The following is a 17,349-nucleotide window of genomic DNA, read 5'->3' as shown; positions in this document are numbered from 1 at the left end:
ATTTTTTTTAATTTTTGAGAGAGGGAGAGAGACGGAACACAAGTGGGGGAAGGGCAGAGAGAGAGGAACACACAGAATCCAAAGCAGGCTCCAGGCTCTGAGCTGTCAGCACAGAGCTCGATGTGGGGCTTGAATTCACAGACCGTGAGATCATGACCTGAGCCAAAGTCAGACGCTTAACTGACTAAGCCACCCAGGTGCCCCTCCATAAATTGTTTTTAAAATTCAATCAAACTCCAATTCTTCTTCTTCTTCTTTTTTTTTTTTATAAATTTGTCTTGCTCTTCTTCTCTCTCTTTCTCACACACACACTCTCTCTCTCCACTTTCAATTTCTCTCTCTCTCCTCCTCCCTCATATATCTGTTTGGATGGTCAGGAAGAGACAAGAAAAAGAAAAATAAATGAGGCAGTAGGTGTTTGATCTACTGGATATAAAGATTCTATTCTAAAGACAGAATATTAAAAATAGTAGGACATTGGTCAAAAGTTAGGTGAATAAATACCAATGAGTATGACTAAAATCAGATTATATTCATATTCATATGTATATGTGTATACACATGGGTGGATGTAGGTATGTGTGTATATATACATACAAACATACATTTGTGTGTGTGTAATTATATATATGAGTTTGGTATAGAAAATAAATGACATTATTACAATTCAATATGGAAATTATGGAGTTGATGTTATGAAAATTTAGATATCCAGTTCAAAAATGGAAAGATGGATTCCTATATGCTGATAAATTCCAACATTATGAAAATTTCTGTGACAAATAATTCAAGGTGGAAGAGATTTTCATATTTATTTTTTAATGCCTGAAGTAAAAAAACAGTAACCTATAAGGAAAATATGAGTATATATTAAATATTTATAAAGAAATATAAAAAGTATGAGAAATAATATTACAACCAAAGCTAAAATACTATACAGAAACATATTTTTCTATGTAAAATAATATATAAACAATATATACATATAAATGTGTGTATAATATATGCATAATTGACAAATTAAAAAGAAAAAGACAGGGGCGCCTGGGTGGCGCAGTCGGTTAAGCGTCCGACTTCAGCCAGGTCACAATCTCGCGGTCCGTGAGTTCGAGCCCCGCGTCAGGCTCTGGGCTGATGGCTCGGAGCCTGGAGCCTGTTTCCGATTCTGTGTCTCCCTCTCTCTCTGCCCCTCCCCCGTTCATGCTCTGTCTCTCTCTGTCCCAAAAATAAATAAACGTTGAAAAAAAAAAAAATTAAAAAAAAAAAAAAAAAAGAAAAGAAAAAGACAACCCCATAAAAATTTGTATAAAATATATGAACAGCCAACTCATATAAAGGGTGTTTGAATAACAAATACATATTTAAATGTATTATCATCCTCATAACTTGCCTTGTTAATTATATACATACGTATATGTATATACTATGTAATGTCATTTTAGGCTATTGTATTAGAAAAATTGAAAGATGTGAAAAAAAATCAAATGTACCTGAAGACATACAACAATAAGGAATTTCGTTCAGTGATAGAACATATATATTATGCAACCACTCTTGAGAACAAATTGGCAACATGTAATAAATTTTCTATTGATTCTCTGGAGTTATACTTGGTAAAATCTCTCCCATGTATGCAAAGAGACATTTATAAGTATTGATGTGCTGATAAATGTTAGGCAAACGGCTCTCCCAGTATTATACCAACATAAATTTCAGTTATTATTTTTGTTTATATTAACAAGCAAGAAAAAAGTGAGAGAAGACTGATGGCAGGGCCTACCCTCATTCGTCAATCTGGTGAGCGACTTCTTTGCTGAATTAGAGAATAGTTTTTAACATTGGAAGAACATTTCTTCACATTGTGTGCCATACAACATAAAGGCGACACACAACTCAGTTTATTTTAATCTGCATAATTAACATTTTCCTTTATGGTCTTAAATCTAAATATGAAATAAAAACAGTAAGACGAGTCTTATCTGTAGTGTTTGCCAATGTCTATGGTATAAATATACTCACAATGGCCTAATTCAATCTAGCAATATAGCACCACTGAATGGGGATTTGGGAGAGATGTATAGTAATAAACCATTCCATAGAATTTTTATTATACACATACTATAAACATGAAAAAAAAAACCTACTGGATCACAGCTAATAGCAAAATACAATATAAAAATTAAGAAGTGATGAGTTTGGGTCATTTATTACCTTTGTTTCTAATATAACCATTTAATTGTAAGATTATATAATTAAATTTTTTAAATTGCTATGCTTAATAATTGCTTGCAAAGTTTTTGGAATGTTGACAACTGATTTTTGGCCTGATCTAGCATACCACTGTATGTAGGATTATCACTACAAAGTTTTCTGTGAACGTGAGAGAATGGAAATACATCATTTTAAAAATAATTGCAGATTGGGTGACAATAAGACAGATACAATAAAGTAATATTATTGATTATCTGTCTTGAATAAATTGATCACTTCAGTGCCTCGTTTTTAGTATTGCTGTGAATATTGTGACACCAAACTTGCACAAAGAACTTGCTCACTGAGGTTGAATATTTTTCAATTATTTTCTTGGAGTAAAGGATAGAAATTAATTAAGTTATTATAATTATGTAAAAACCACATTCAAAGTGGGCAACATAGTAACAAACACTATACAGGACAGAATTCAGTCATTAGCAAATTATACGTCCCTTTTACTACCTCAAATATTAATAAATCCTAACTTTGACTTGTACATGTGCCAGAAATCTAGCAGTGATAAATAATAGCCTTCAATTAGAAATCACTCCTTAAGTTAGGATCCAGGATTGATTCAAATATTCAGAATTATATGGCACAATTACCAAACAGAGGATGCCATTCCCAACAATCTCTTATGAGTTAAGTTTTCTACTAAAGTATGAAGCAAAAACAAGAACAACAACAACAAAAAAATAACTGTAATCTAACCTATGACTTAAGGTATGCATTTAGATTAATGACTGAAAACTAGAACAATAATTTTATTACTAATATCCATTTATTTATTTTTAATGGTACCTTCAACTGGTGATCACACTGTTTGCAGAATCTTTAGATCTTCCAAATTTGAGAATATCTTCTCTAGTGTCATGTTTTTTGAATTCTTACGCAAGTTTGTTATTCGTCATCACCCACTTATATAGGTTCTGGTTCCCAAATCTGATTCCAATATCCAATGGCTAAATATATACCTTATGTACGTGCACTGCAAACTTTTATGATGGAATGTCTTAAGGAATATGGTTATAAAGATACCTTTATAAAAATCTTGAGCCATTAGTACATTGTGGGACTGGAATGACTCCCAACACAACCTTCAATAAGTTGAGGTGTATAGCACCAAATCTATAAGAAATCATCATTGATTTTTCTCTTTCTTGCACAATCCACATGCCACCCATCAAGAAGCCTTTTTCCATATATCCAAAGCATGTTCAAATCTAGCCACTTCTAAATATGCCCTATACTAATCTAGGCATCATCATCTTTTATTTTGGTTTATTTCAAGAGCTTTCCTGACTCTACTTTGTTTTTCTTTTACCACCATCATCCCTTACCTGGATCTCAGACACAATTACAACTATCCAAAGACAGTCTATCTAAGTATTATGAAATAATAGTAGTTTCTCATCACCTAACCTTGTGCAATTGGTCATTCAGCTGCTATCTGCGTACTACTTTTCATTTCTTCTCATTCTCCTCGAGTAGATGTAGCCGGTTTGCTGCCCTTCAAATGCTCCCTTCCTTTTCTCCCCTTATGCCTATTAGCTGTTCTCTCTGAGTGAAATGCTCTCTTCCACAAAATATTTAAGAGCCTGCTGCCTTATCATTCATGTCTCAGCTTAATTTTTAATAAACGTTTGCTTTATAAATGTATCTAGTTGGCTGTACAGACTCAACTGATGAATAACAATTGCTTAGCATACATTTTAGTATCCTTATCTTTACACTGTTCTGACAGAACTGGAGAGATGATTACAATCCAGAATGGGAGTCTTATTCCAGTAGTCGTAATTACCTTACAGAGATGTAAAATTTAAATGAGAAAACATATACAATTACAATACAATAATAAGCATCAATAATTATCTTTTTCCTCTTTAAACCTCTTCTCAGAGGCTATGCAGAAAATGAAATAATACTGCGGTCACTGGAATTCAGAGATGCATCTTCAGTTCATATATAAGGATTGGAATGGGCCCATGATAAAGAGGACTAAATAGTTCAGACTTGTGATCATACTGACCAACACTCCTTCTTGTACTAGTTCTCAGTTAACATCAAGAAAGTGTGAAATGGAAACATTCTTAATTAAATAAATGAAGACACTTGTGATCCTTTGCACACATATTTCTTAAGTACCTACTGTGCTTCAGGCACTATTCTAGGTGAAAGAAATGCCAAATAAAGTATGAACAGCATGATTACTGATTTAATAACTTCAAATTTTTATCTCTAAATCTCAGCATGTATTTGTAAAAGTGATAAAAATCAAAGTGTCATTGGATGAGATTCTGGTTGTGAATGAGCTATACAAAAAGCATGAAATCTAAAAACAAAAGAGGTATGTCATCCTGAGATCCATTAAAATGATCCAGTTTTATGAAAGGTGTGTCTCTTTATATGTAATAGAGGTTATCCTGGGTTGCACACAGTATTTCTCTCTGAAATCACTATGGAAACTGCCACAATAGATTATAAACTCCATGACCCTCTATTATAACACTTTTATTTTGTGTGTAGAGTTTTTTTTTTCCTTCTTGCAAACCTTTCAATGCAGCATTATCAGGAAGTATTCACATATCCCTATAAATCTATTAAAGAAAATAATTAAAATAAGTTCAATTTTAGAAGAAGAAAGACTTTGAACTTTGTGACTGATTAAATTCTGGACAATTTTCCTTCCATTTTGAGTTTGAAGGACATGAGTGATTTTTCTTTGAAATTCTGTTCTTTTTGAGAACAACCAATACAATTTTTGTCCTTGACCAAAGGTGTCATTAATGAGCGAATGACAAGAGTGAAGGAGCCCACGGAACAAGGCAACACAAGAACACTAATGAACAATCTACCCAGGCCATGACTTAGTGATGGAGGATCATTAATTCATAATACGTATAGATATAAGCAAAGTTTTCATATCTTATTTTCCATTAAAAACCTTTAACAAACCATCCAAACTGAGTTTAAGTAGAGAATGATTGCCTGAACCACTTTTTGAACTTGAAAATCAGATAAATTCAAAAGCAATATTTCTATTCCCTGTGTGCTTTATATTCTAAATTGTAAGTATAATACAATCGGTCTTAAAATGTCAGTTGGTTTTGAAGCCACTATTGCTCCCTATCACGTTTTCACTTTTATTTCTCTGTGTGTATGTGTGTTTTAAGTGGGACTTTTTATTTTTCTTTTTAACGTTTATTTATTTTTGGGACAGAGAGAGAGAGAGCATGAATGGGGGAGGGTCAGAGAGAGAGGGAGACACTGAATCTGAAACAGGCTCCAGGCTCTGAGAGGTCAGCACAGAGCCGGACGCGGGGCTCGAACTCACGGACCGCGAGATCATGACCTGAGCCAAAGTCCAACACTTAACCGACTGAGCCACCCAGGCGCCCCAAAGTGGGACTTTTTAAATAAAAATGTGATATTTCTATAGTTTAATATTTTTATGGTTTACATTCCATCATCTTAAGCTCTGGCCGGAGTCACTATTTTAAGACTGCATGTTGGTAACGTTTCAAATGTAAATCTTTTAAGTTGATAATTCCATGTCAGTAACCTGTGATATGTTAAGTATCTTTATGAGCCATGATAAATAGAGGAAAGTTTGTATCTGACAAATTTTAAAACCTGTTCTCTTAATCATGGCACTCATTACCATACTTTAGACAGACCTTGTTTTCTCCACTGAATTAAAATAATTATCTCTCCCCACCCCCAGTAAGGATATTTTTAAAGGAAAAATAATGTTGGATTGAAAATAAACATACAGATCAGTCTACATGTCCATTGCTAGTGGCTCCTGATGTCTGCATTTTGGAAAATATATATAAATTAATATCCAGTTTTACAGTATGTCAAGATATCATAATAACTTGGGAATACATAGATTAATTTTCAGTTAACTCTATAGCTTGATTGGGGTCCTAAGTGCAATAGAATTTATGTAACCCTAATCTATATAGATTATTCTTGTTAAGGGGAGGCCACAAACTTCATCTCAGATTATCTCCTTTTAAGCAGATTGCAATTATTTTCATGATATTTAAAACCTTGTAAGGGACTACTCCAACTGGGAATTTTATAAATTTTTCCACAAATAATTTTTTAAATGTTTGTTTATTTATTTTGTGAGATACAGAGGGCACAAGCAGGAGGAGGGGCAGAGAGAGAGAGGGAAAAGAGAATCCCAGCAAGCTCTGTGCTGTCAGTGCAGAGCCCAACATGGGGCCTGAAACCAAGAATCTCAAGACCACCACCTGAGTCGAAATCAAGAGTTGGATATTTAACCAACTGAGCCACCCAGGTTCCCCATTTTTGAAAAATGTTTGTTTATTTATTTTGAGAGAAAGAAAGGGAGTGCAAGAGGGAGGAGAGACAGAGGGGAGAGTCTAAATGTCACTTTTTAAAAGACTTATAATTTACAGAAAAAGCAATAATTATCATGCTTGTCAAAATAAGGACTAAATATAAAACTCAATAAAATTTGAAACAACATTCAAAAGAGTACATTATCTAAAATTTTATCACTAATAAGCAGTGGCTTTGTTGGAAGTGATTTTAAATTCAACCCAGCACAGCATTGAGATGTAGCTAATGCATTTCATGTGTTCTCATTTTCCCAATTTGAGTGAGTTAATTTCTTATTCTATGAATTTGGAATTGGGCAATGATAACTAAAGTGTTACAGTAATGCCTTTGTGGTTATCTTGGTAAACAGGAGGTAATGTGACTTAATTACAGTTCATTGTTTTTGTCCTGATGTTAAGTAAATAAAAATTTTATTTAAAAAAAAGTGTTGATACCAAGCTAAAAATAACTGAACAAAATACATATTCACACCTTCCTTTGAAAATCTATAAATGAGTTTCATAAGAAAAAGAAACTTATCATAGACATAAACATTATATAGCTGTGTGTGTTATAAGGGCAGTTTTAAACTAATACTGTCTCTAGCTAACAGGAAGCTAACAGTAAGACTAGCACCTCCAGGTGATATTCTGATTGATTTGTGATTGATTTAAATTTCAGCAAAACCTCTGATTTCTGTCTCTACTGATCCTTGCTCATTCGTTCGTTTGTGCTTTCTTCTTATTGCCCTGTTACCATTGTTTGGTGAACAGTAAATAATGAATAAAAGTTTGCTGACTAAATAAATTGCACTCAGAACCTGTTGCAAGTCATTTAAACTCCTATCAAGATTCGCGGGGCGCCTGGGTGGCTTGATCGGTTAAGCGTCCGACTTCAGCTCAGGTCATGATCTCACGGTCCGTGAGTTCGAGCCCCGCGTCGGGCTTTGTGCTGACCGCTCAGAGCCTAGAGCCTGTTTCAGATTCTGTGTCTCCCTCTCTCTCTGCCCTCCCCTGTTCATGCTCTGTCTCTCTCTGTCTCAAAAATAAATAAACGTTAAAAAAAAAAAAATTAAGATTCTCTTACACCCTGCAACTAATAATAACAAGCAACAAATAGTTACAATATCACATTATCAGCCATTCAAGGGAAGCATCAGTCACATAATGCAGATATCTTCAATGAAGGCAAATTGAAATTTTTTGAAAGAGATTTTAGAGACTGCCAGTATGGGAATTCTATATATCACTATGCTTAGCAATGATCCTAGCAGAGCCAAGAATTCCTGCCCTGTGTCCCGGAAGACCCTAGACTGTCCAGAGTTGATTAAACCAGGGGTGGGACCTGGAGACAAACCAGGCTGACTGGATTCCCTGAAATGAAGTTTTGGAAATGGGATATAAAAAACTTAGTTTTTTGTGAGGAGCTAGAAGATTAGGTGGGCTAAAGAGCTAAGAATCCCATCTAGGGAAAGAGATATGACTGATCATGGGAAAGCCAATGAGCGAGTGGGCCTGTAGTCTTCAGAGACGATTAAATGAAACAATGCAGAGAAGCAGAGCATCTAGCCCACTGGAGCCCCAGGCAGAAGACACAGAGGTAATGATTTTTCGGTTCCCAGAAGGCCCACCAATACTTCTGCTTTTAAATTGGGGGAAATTGTAATGTGTTTTTTGGATGATCTCCTCCTTTTTAGTGTTAAAGCTTGATTTTTTTCTCCTTTTAAATAAAATGAACCAAATTAAAAATACACTTGTAGAAAAATGCAATGTGAACAGATTCTTTCAATAACTTGTACTTGTTAAGTGACATTGTTTAATTCAAGGTAAGATCTGAATACTGTGAATTGTACTGAATTCTGCCGCATCAGGCTTTTTTGATGCAGTGCTGAAAGCCACGCACTTTAAAAATCTGGGCACATTTGGAATTATTTAGAGCACAGGAACCTTTAGTTTGGCAAGAATACAAGGTAAAGACTTCCTGGGGGAACTTACTCTTGGAATGTGCTGCATCTAGTGTCAAAAGACACTGAGATCTGTGAATAAAATGCCATCAACACTAGTCTTGCCCTAACTCCTCATCTAACCTCAGTAAAAAGCCTAAACTCCTACAAAAGCGGGTATTTATATACCCTTCTCTGGTTATTGCCCTTTCATCCTCATACAGAAATAAAATTAGAAATAAAATGTACAATTTTGTTCCTATCCCTCTTCCTAAGCACTTTAAAAACTTAATACAGGAGGAAGCTAGAGTCATGGTTTTATATAAAATATGAACTACTACTTGATTTAAGCAAAATATATTGTTTTGTCTTACTTAATTTCTTTTCACTGTTTCAACTGTTTGTAAGACCTCCCTTTGAGGAGTGCCATTCCCATCTTTGGTCCCCGAGCCTGTGGCAGATCACTAATATGGGAAAGCATAACTCAGCTAACTAGGCAGAAGACCCCACGTCATGCACGAGCACACTGTTGAAATCAGGAATATATTGCTTTCGTTGTGACCATAAGTCTGAGGAAATTGCTTTAAAGCTGTGTTTCCTGATTTGATTACCCTAAATTTTACACTGTTGTGCACAAGGGTCTGGAGAACAATTGCATGCATTTATCATCTCCATTTTAAAAGTATTAGGTATCTTGGAAGCATTTGAACCCTCCCATGGAAAAATGCTATGCAAGGTACCGCCCAGGGCAATATGTGCTAATATATAATTATTCTGCTGAAATTCATGTTGAAAAACAGTACCCTGCTTTGAGAGACTCAGAATTATTCTCTCTTCCAATCTCACAACCTCTGCTTTTGTGTAAGACTTCATCAATTGAAGTGTGCAATTGTACAATACTATTTTAAGCATTTTACAAATTCCAAACTGGGGGGAAAGCAACTTTCCAGGCACACAAACTCTTACTTATGACAGAACATGGATTTGTAAGTAAGCAGTTGCTAGAGAGGTTCCTGCCTGAAAAGTGACAAATAGGGAAACCAATTTGACAATAAATTTCATATTAAAAAAAAAAGACCAATGGGAGTCACTGAAGAATAATCAGAAGAATTTACTTTTAAATTATGCTTTCCTTTATAATTTTAATAAAATCTAATCAGAGCTGGGTTATCTTTCTGAGTCTAAGTTTTCTTTGTTTATGCTTTTTTTCTAATTATTTGAAAGGCACACATTTGTTTATTAAAAAACAGAAGAAACTTAACAACTATAGCATCTTCCAGGCCAGGACCAGGAGAGGTGGGCATGGGGTCAGAGAGGAGTCAATTCCGATTTAAATCACCAAATTCCCAGGCTCTGGAGTTCCTAAGGTCAGGGCAAAAGATGTTTAGCCTTTCCAACTTTTTTTGGAGGGCCCTGGAATACATATGTATTCATTTCTCCAAAGACCAAAACAGCTCTTGATTTTGCAATATCCAGAGAAAGATGGGCCAGTATATGCAAGTAACAGGTACTTTCCCTGTGAATCTAATTGATAACAACGGCATTCCAGAAATCTCTACTATTAATATATGATATGACTAACACAAGGCCTTATCTCCTTAAATGTGTGTGTGTGTGTGCGCGCGCGTGTAAAAACACAAATAAGCATAGCTGTATATATGTTAGGAGGTAATAAACTTTTCTTTGTAGAAATTCTTCATATAGAGGGAAAAAGAGGGTAAAGGAAAAAAAAATGTGACAGGTGGTGTTTAGACCCCCTTTCTAATGAAAACTCTAAGGGTCAATCTGTGCCGGGGTGAGGATCAGTGAGCATGTGAGCTATAGCCATATGAGGAAGAGTTATGTAGAATAAATAAGTTAAAATAAAGGGGAATCATTCAAGGAAGATTCTATACAAATTATTTCCTCTCAACTGTTAAAAAAATACTAATTTTCCAGGTCTAAAAAAAAACAACAACAACCCAGGTTTAAGGTCTTGGGCCTTAATGGCAGTGGAAACAGCATGGAAATAATTGTTTTCCCTTCAAAATGGAAAAAAAAAAAAAAAACAATTATTTTGATTATTTTCATTACTTTTTGGAGAGAATATGCAATAAAAGGGAAGTTTGAGTTTGAGAACAGGGCATTTGAGTGTAGTCCAATGTTTATTTTTGAATGATATTTTTACTGAGAAAAAATTTTTAAATGTATCTTTGTCCTTGAATAGAAATAATGAAAATGTTCTTAATTTACATGTCAATATGCTGATTTTTTTTCCTATTTGTTTGATCTGATATTCCATATGTATTTACTAGAGTGCCACACTGAGTGGTTTAAACAATAGAAGTTTATTCATTCACAGTTCTGGAAGCCAGATGTTCAAGATGAAGCTATAGCTAGGATTGGTTTCTTCTGAGGACCTCTCTCCTGGGCCTATAGATGGTCATCTTCTTCCTGTGTCTCACGTGGGCTTCCCCCAGTGAGTGGCTGTGTCCTAATCCCCTTCCCCTAAAGGACATCACCCTATAACCTCACTTAACCTTAATTATCTCTTTAAAGACCCAAACTCCAAATACAGTCACATTCTGAGGTATTGAGGGTTAGGATTCCATCATATAAATTTGAGAGGGGGGCACAATTCAGCCAATAACACCATACTATTTCTTTCCATAGTGTATTTTCATCTGCAAATTCTAATTTTTTTTTTAGGTCTGGAAAATATGCTCAAATTATTTAAGAACATCACCTTCAATATTTCTAATACACACTTTCATATTATTATACAGATATTTGTGCATGAAATTCTTCCCTGTCCATCGAAATCTAAACTATTAACCGGAATGGAAAACATCTTGTCATGGTGTGTTTACACAAATACATATTATATATATATATATATATATATACACACACACACACATTTACACATACATGTATGTATTATATATGCATATAAATGCATGTAAGCTGTAATGGACAAGAAAAGGGCTAAAGAAAAATATTCATATTTCATGAACAGATTGCAAAGTATTGTTATGTTCTCAGTCCTGGTGTTCTTTTCAGAAATCGCACTCTCTCCCAGTAGTGTAGACGGTATATATGAAAGAGACTTTTATATTAGTGAATTTGTGTTCCACCATTTCATGAAGAAACCAAGCATGATTTCTTTTTAACTATCGTCTATTTAGCCACTGATTCGCTTTACCTAGAAAACCTTCTTTCTAATTAAAACTCTAAAAGAAATCATAAGGGAAATCATAATCACAGTAGAGAACATGAGAAGAACACTGTTCAGGGTAAGGGTCAATTTTAATCACCTATCTCATTGACTATTTCTTGTAGTTACAGATGCCTGCGCAAAACTGTCTCTCCCTCTCCGCCTGAACATCATTCACCCACCCCTCTTTACATTGTGTTTTGTATAGGTCAAATTCTAGGCTTTAAAATCACGCTATCAGCAAAAAGCATCATAAAGTCTTTGAATCATTTCACCTTCCCAAGCTCAGTTATTTTGTCAAAATACTTATAGAATTGTTTTAGAAATAATTATCAAAATACCTTTTAGCTAAAATGGGAACAATAATTATTGTAAAAACATTGAGGAACTACAACAACATGGAAACAAAATCTCTGGGATGAAGATAAAATATGGGCTATTTTAATTTTATCTCCAGCCTTGCCCCAGGCACTATCTGACAAGGTAAGGTGAGGTTATGGCAATCGGCAAGAGAAAGTCCCCAATTCTCCTCTCTCTTTCTACTTCGTATTTCTTAAACATTAAACCGTGGAAATATCAGAACCCTACAGTGACTGAATTTCAGACTTGGGATGCCTCTGAAGTCTCTTCTTATCAGGGGACAAATGCAGGGTCAGCAGGTTCATGCTGCACATTTTCAAGGGAAAGAAACTCAAATACTTTATGCTTCTAAAAATCTATCACTTTTTAACCATTCACTTTTGGTGTAATTTGGTGAAACCACATGTAATTTGATTTGATTGCAACAGAGTGTAAAATTGCATTTTTTGTTTCCCTTTGTTATAAAAAAGGTATATATGTTTGACGGGGATGGCAGCAAAGCTGAGGCGGGGAGGAAGAGTGGGGTGCAGGCAGGGAAGGCTATGTTTACCAGATTGAGTCCTGTGCTCCCTTTGTACCACAGCTTTCTTGTCTACACTCACCCCCATTTCCCTTCTCTTGCCTGCACGAGCGAGAACTGCTGTTCGGTGACCAAAGGTTACAGGACTGTCTAATCACTTATTAATTTATAACACTATTCCTCAAATTGTCTTTCATACTTCATCGTGTGCACATGGTCATTATTGCTTCAAAAGCTAATGATGCTATAAAAATATCTATGGCTTAAGAAGGACACTATCTAAATGAAAAAGTCACAAACAACTCTGGAATAGTGTAGTGTCAGCAGGCTCAGCACCTGAGGACCTGAGAATAGACACTGCATGCGTTTTGGTGTTCTATTATATACAGGGTTGTTCTTTTGTGGTTTCATGGCAGTTATTTCCAAGCCTTGTCTTTCTCCGAGGTGAGATGAGAAACAGGCTGGGTGAGTAATTGTTTTGTTTGGGTCGTTGCAGACCTTCTCTAAGTCAGAAAAATGGATGGGATGTGATGACCTCAGGAAATTCCTTCAGGTCTTATTGTCCTAGGAAATCAAATATATTGCAAGCAGCCAAATCCATAGCAAAAAAATTAGCATTGTAAATATACCCATTTTCTATACAACCTGCATTCATGTTGTTTTATACAAGGGAATATTAGCTTATTAGCTAATCTAATTTTCTCATGACATAAAATTGTCTCTTTTGCTAGCATGCATGTTTCAGATTCACGCATACTACGGTGTGTAATTACCAATGATATATTTTTTTTATACAGCAAGTGACATCATCCATTTTTTATTATTTTTTTTACCCCAGAGGACAATAAACAGTTACACACTTACCTATGCTGATCATACTGTTTACACATGGCAGATGCTGACGTAGTTGTAAACTGAAAGGTAAGAATTAAAATGCAACAACACAAGTTAGAAATGTTGCTGAGGCTGTCCTGCTAAAATAAAATCTAATATTTTAACATACAATATGATACCTTCCAGTAAAATAAAATTACGCTTAAACAAAAAAATATATTTATTTTATTTCTTATTAAAGGGATTAAGTAATTAAAAAATATATTTAATGTTTATTTTTGAGAGAGAGAGACAGAGCCAGAGTGCAAAGGAACAGAGAGAGAGGGAGACACAGAATCTGAAGCAGGCTCCAGGTTCTGCTCAACGCAGAGCCTGACACAGGGCTGGAACTCATGAATCAGGAGATCATGACCTGAGCCAAAGTCAGAGGCTCAACCAACTGAGCCACCCAGGCGCCCCATAAATAATTATTTTTAATAACATTTACTTGCTCATTGAGAGTAAAGGAATGAATCTCGAACTTTCAACACACATCTATAATGTTTCCCATATTGTCCAGTTGGAATCCTTTTTCCTGAGATCTCTGCTTATCATTTTTCTTCATCTTTATGGTAGCATTCTCTCACAAAGCCAAAAAAAAAAAATGAAAAAAGAATTTCAGGAATAATTTTGTCTTTTAATCTGGGAACAATAGAAATTAGTGTAGCAGACCTCTCTCTCTCTCTCTCTCTCTCTCTCTCTCTCCCCCCCCCCTCCGCTGCCTCTGTCTGTGTACATGTGTATTTGTGTCTCTGTCTTTCTTTCTCTTTCATTGAATAAGTTCAAATGGCAAAGAGATTTCTCAACTCCATTCTCCAAAATGTGTGACAATCTTCATACAATACTAGTAATTCCTGTAATGTGCAGTATTAAAATATATGAAATAAGAATGTGTTTTCCAAAAGCCAGAAATACATAATAAAAGGAGCCCTGGAACTAATGACAACAATATACATTAACACCCCCTCTAGAGTTTGAAGCCTGATTTGAGCTCTGGTATCTGCAGCAGGTAGGTGCCTGCAGCCCAGTGCAATGGGGTGGGAGATGGTTAGAGATCAGCCAGCGGAAGCCTGTTTAAGCTTTTTAGTTGCTGTCGCACTTTTGTTGGCCTGCCCTGTAAGAAAGACAGTAGTAACAGCTCAAACTATTCATCCAGTTTGTAAAAACCAGTGCAGACAAACAGTAGCTGTCAGGCACTTTCTCTTCCACTAGAGTTCCTCCAAATACTAAGTCCTCAGCATTATCACTTACAAAACTGTCTCCTCCAAATCCTTCCTTTTCCTAAGACGTTAAGTTGGAAACTCTTCTGAGGAGTTCCCTTCTCTCTGGGATCTTCGCTTCTCAAGTAATGTTTGAATTTGGTCTTTTTATGTCTTACGATGGATTTTATTTTTTATAATTTATCTGTTTTTGTTCCAATTATTCTTGGCTATCTATAGTAGGTAAAATAAAATAAAATAAAATAAAATAAAATAAAATAAATCTCCACATCCAAAACCTCAAAACAGTGAATGTGTTATTATATGGCAAAAACTACTTTGCACATGTGATTATACTAAGGGTCTTGAGATGTCGAGATTGCCATGGATTATAGAGGTGGACCACTATAATTGCTAGGGTCTTTATAAGGAGAAGGCAATGTGACCACAGAAATAGTACCTGGAGTAACGTAGCCAAGATGAATGCAGCCACTAGGAGCCAGAAGAGGCATGGAATGGAATCTTGGCTACCGGCTCCAGAAGGAACCAACCTGGCTGACACCTTGACTTTCAGAAAATCATTGAAAGTGCTCTTGGACCTCTGCCCTCCAGACCATAAGAGAATATATCTGTATTGTTTTAAGCCACCAAGTCTGTGGCAATTTGTTACAGCATCATTTTAAAATTAATACACTATTCTTGGTGGTCTGTATGATTTGGAAGAAAGAGGAAAAGACTACCATGCAAACTAGTAATGACAATTACCAGTCACATCAAAGCAAGCACAGGATCCCCGTCAGTAGAGTGAGAGGAGGTAGGAGGTAACTGCAGAGACCAAAAATTATCAGCAAATACACATGTCAAAAAAGGGTAGCTCCCCCATCTTTAGTGAAAGTCTGAGCAAACAAGGCTGTATGTGACCAGGGAATTCTGGAGAAATTCTCTAAGGTTCCAGTTTGGTTACAAACACAAAAATTTAATAGAAACTCAAAGACCAAGTGATACCATAATGGTCAAGACCTTGAAAAGAGATCTGGCAAACACATGCTCTCAGAAGGGCAGAGGCTTTTTCTGAAGAAAAGATAATGCAAATTTATTTGAGCAGTTAATAACACCAGTTAAGGGAAAGAAAAGGATCTAATGGAAGGGATGGGTAGAGAAAACTGACACAAGCAAAGATTTATGAGCAAAATAGAATACTCGTCTAAAAGTGGAAGATAGGGAAATGGCTCACCGAGAAGACAAAGCCCAGCCAATTCCAGCCAGACAAAAATAAACATAGGATGCAAGAAAAAATTCATCTCTTTAAGAATGGATGCAAGTGAAGATTAAAATAATATACAGTTGTTACAAGAAATAAAAATGAAAATAGAGTGAATAAGTCCCAAGGGACAATAAAATGACCAAAAATATTTGAAAAGTTTGACTTAAAACTTTATTTGAAAACTTAACTTTTTAATTTTTATAATTAAAAAAATTGTTTTTAGTGTTTATTTTTGAGAGAGAGAGAGACAGAGTGCGAGCTGGGGAGGGGCAGAGAGAGGTAGGGAGACTCAGACTCTGAAGCAGGCTCCAGGCTCTGAACTTTCAAGACAGAGCCTGATGTAGGGCTTGAACTCAGGACATGGACTATGAGATCACGACCTGAGCCGAAGCAGGACTCTTAACTGACTGAGCCACGCAGGCGCCCATTTTGTTTTTGTGGGTTTTTTTTTTTAATTTTTATTTGAAAACTTTAAAATAGACAACTTATTTAGAATAAAAAAAGTGGGGGAAAATGTTCAAATATAATATTTAGAAAAAGCAGGGTATGAAATGACACCTAACCAAATTTAGAAATTGTAAATATATATTAAATTAAAAATACATAATTAATATATAAATAAAATAAATATATATAAATAAAAATATATATCTATAAAATTGGGCTCCAAAAGACAAAATAAAAAGCAGAAGAGATTTTATTGAAAATTATAATACCATCCATCCCACCCTACCTCTGCCAACACATTACCCTGTAGTAATTTACTACCCTAGCCTAAATTCTGTTTAGAATTCTTTACCATTTGAAGCTCCCAAAGTTAAGTTTGCTTTTTCCTGTCAATTCTTCATAGATTTGTTGTCTCTTTGTCTAAAAAATATAAAAACTGCCTTGATCATTTCTTTAGATCTCAATTCCATTATCGGGCCTCCATGCACAGGTAATAAAACTCGTGTGTGTGTGTGTGTGTGTGTGTGTGTGTGTGTGTTTTCTCTTCTTAATCCATTTCATACAGATTTAATTCTTAGTCCACCTGGAAGAATTTGAGGGTAGAGAAGAGTTTTCCCTCCCCTTCAACAGCAACATTTATATACTCATCAATACTTTAAGATCATCAAGAAAGAAAACGTGAGTCAACCTTCATTCAGCTATATTAACTTCGAGTTAAGGCCACAGGAAAATAGTTATGGAGATAAACAGACTCAGGGACTATTTTTCCCTTGATATTTCCAAGAATATCTACCAGGGAATAAGTTCAGGTCACCAAAAAACAAATCAAAATCTTTGGCATGATATCTGAGAGTGACAATGAACATTTTATTTACAGTACTAATTTTTAAAATGTGGATAAATGACAAAATGATATATATAATTTTTACCCTGACAATAAAG

The 17,349-nt window shown here is 35.2% G+C and overlaps 1 long non-coding RNA gene across 1 annotated transcript in view; it reads right to left on the bottom strand.

Annotated features, from left to right (window-relative positions):
- Positions 1 to 17,349, bottom strand: part of LOC147572495 (uncharacterized) — a 631,584-nt gene that overhangs the window by 238,076 nt on the left and 376,159 nt on the right. Inside the window, exon 3 of the long non-coding RNA XR_015245880.1 lies at positions 13,489 to 13,538. This is a non-coding gene — a long non-coding RNA (uncharacterized LOC147572495). The remainder of the gene's footprint in view (positions 1 to 13,488; positions 13,539 to 17,349) is intronic.

Source organism: Puma concolor, chromosome E4 (assembly GCF_028749965.1).
Source record: "Puma concolor isolate L17-30 chromosome E4, mPumCon1.1.hap2, whole genome shotgun sequence".
NCBI lineage: Eukaryota > Metazoa > Chordata > Mammalia > Carnivora > Felidae > Puma > Puma concolor.
This window is presented reverse-complemented; position numbering and strand designations above follow the sequence as displayed.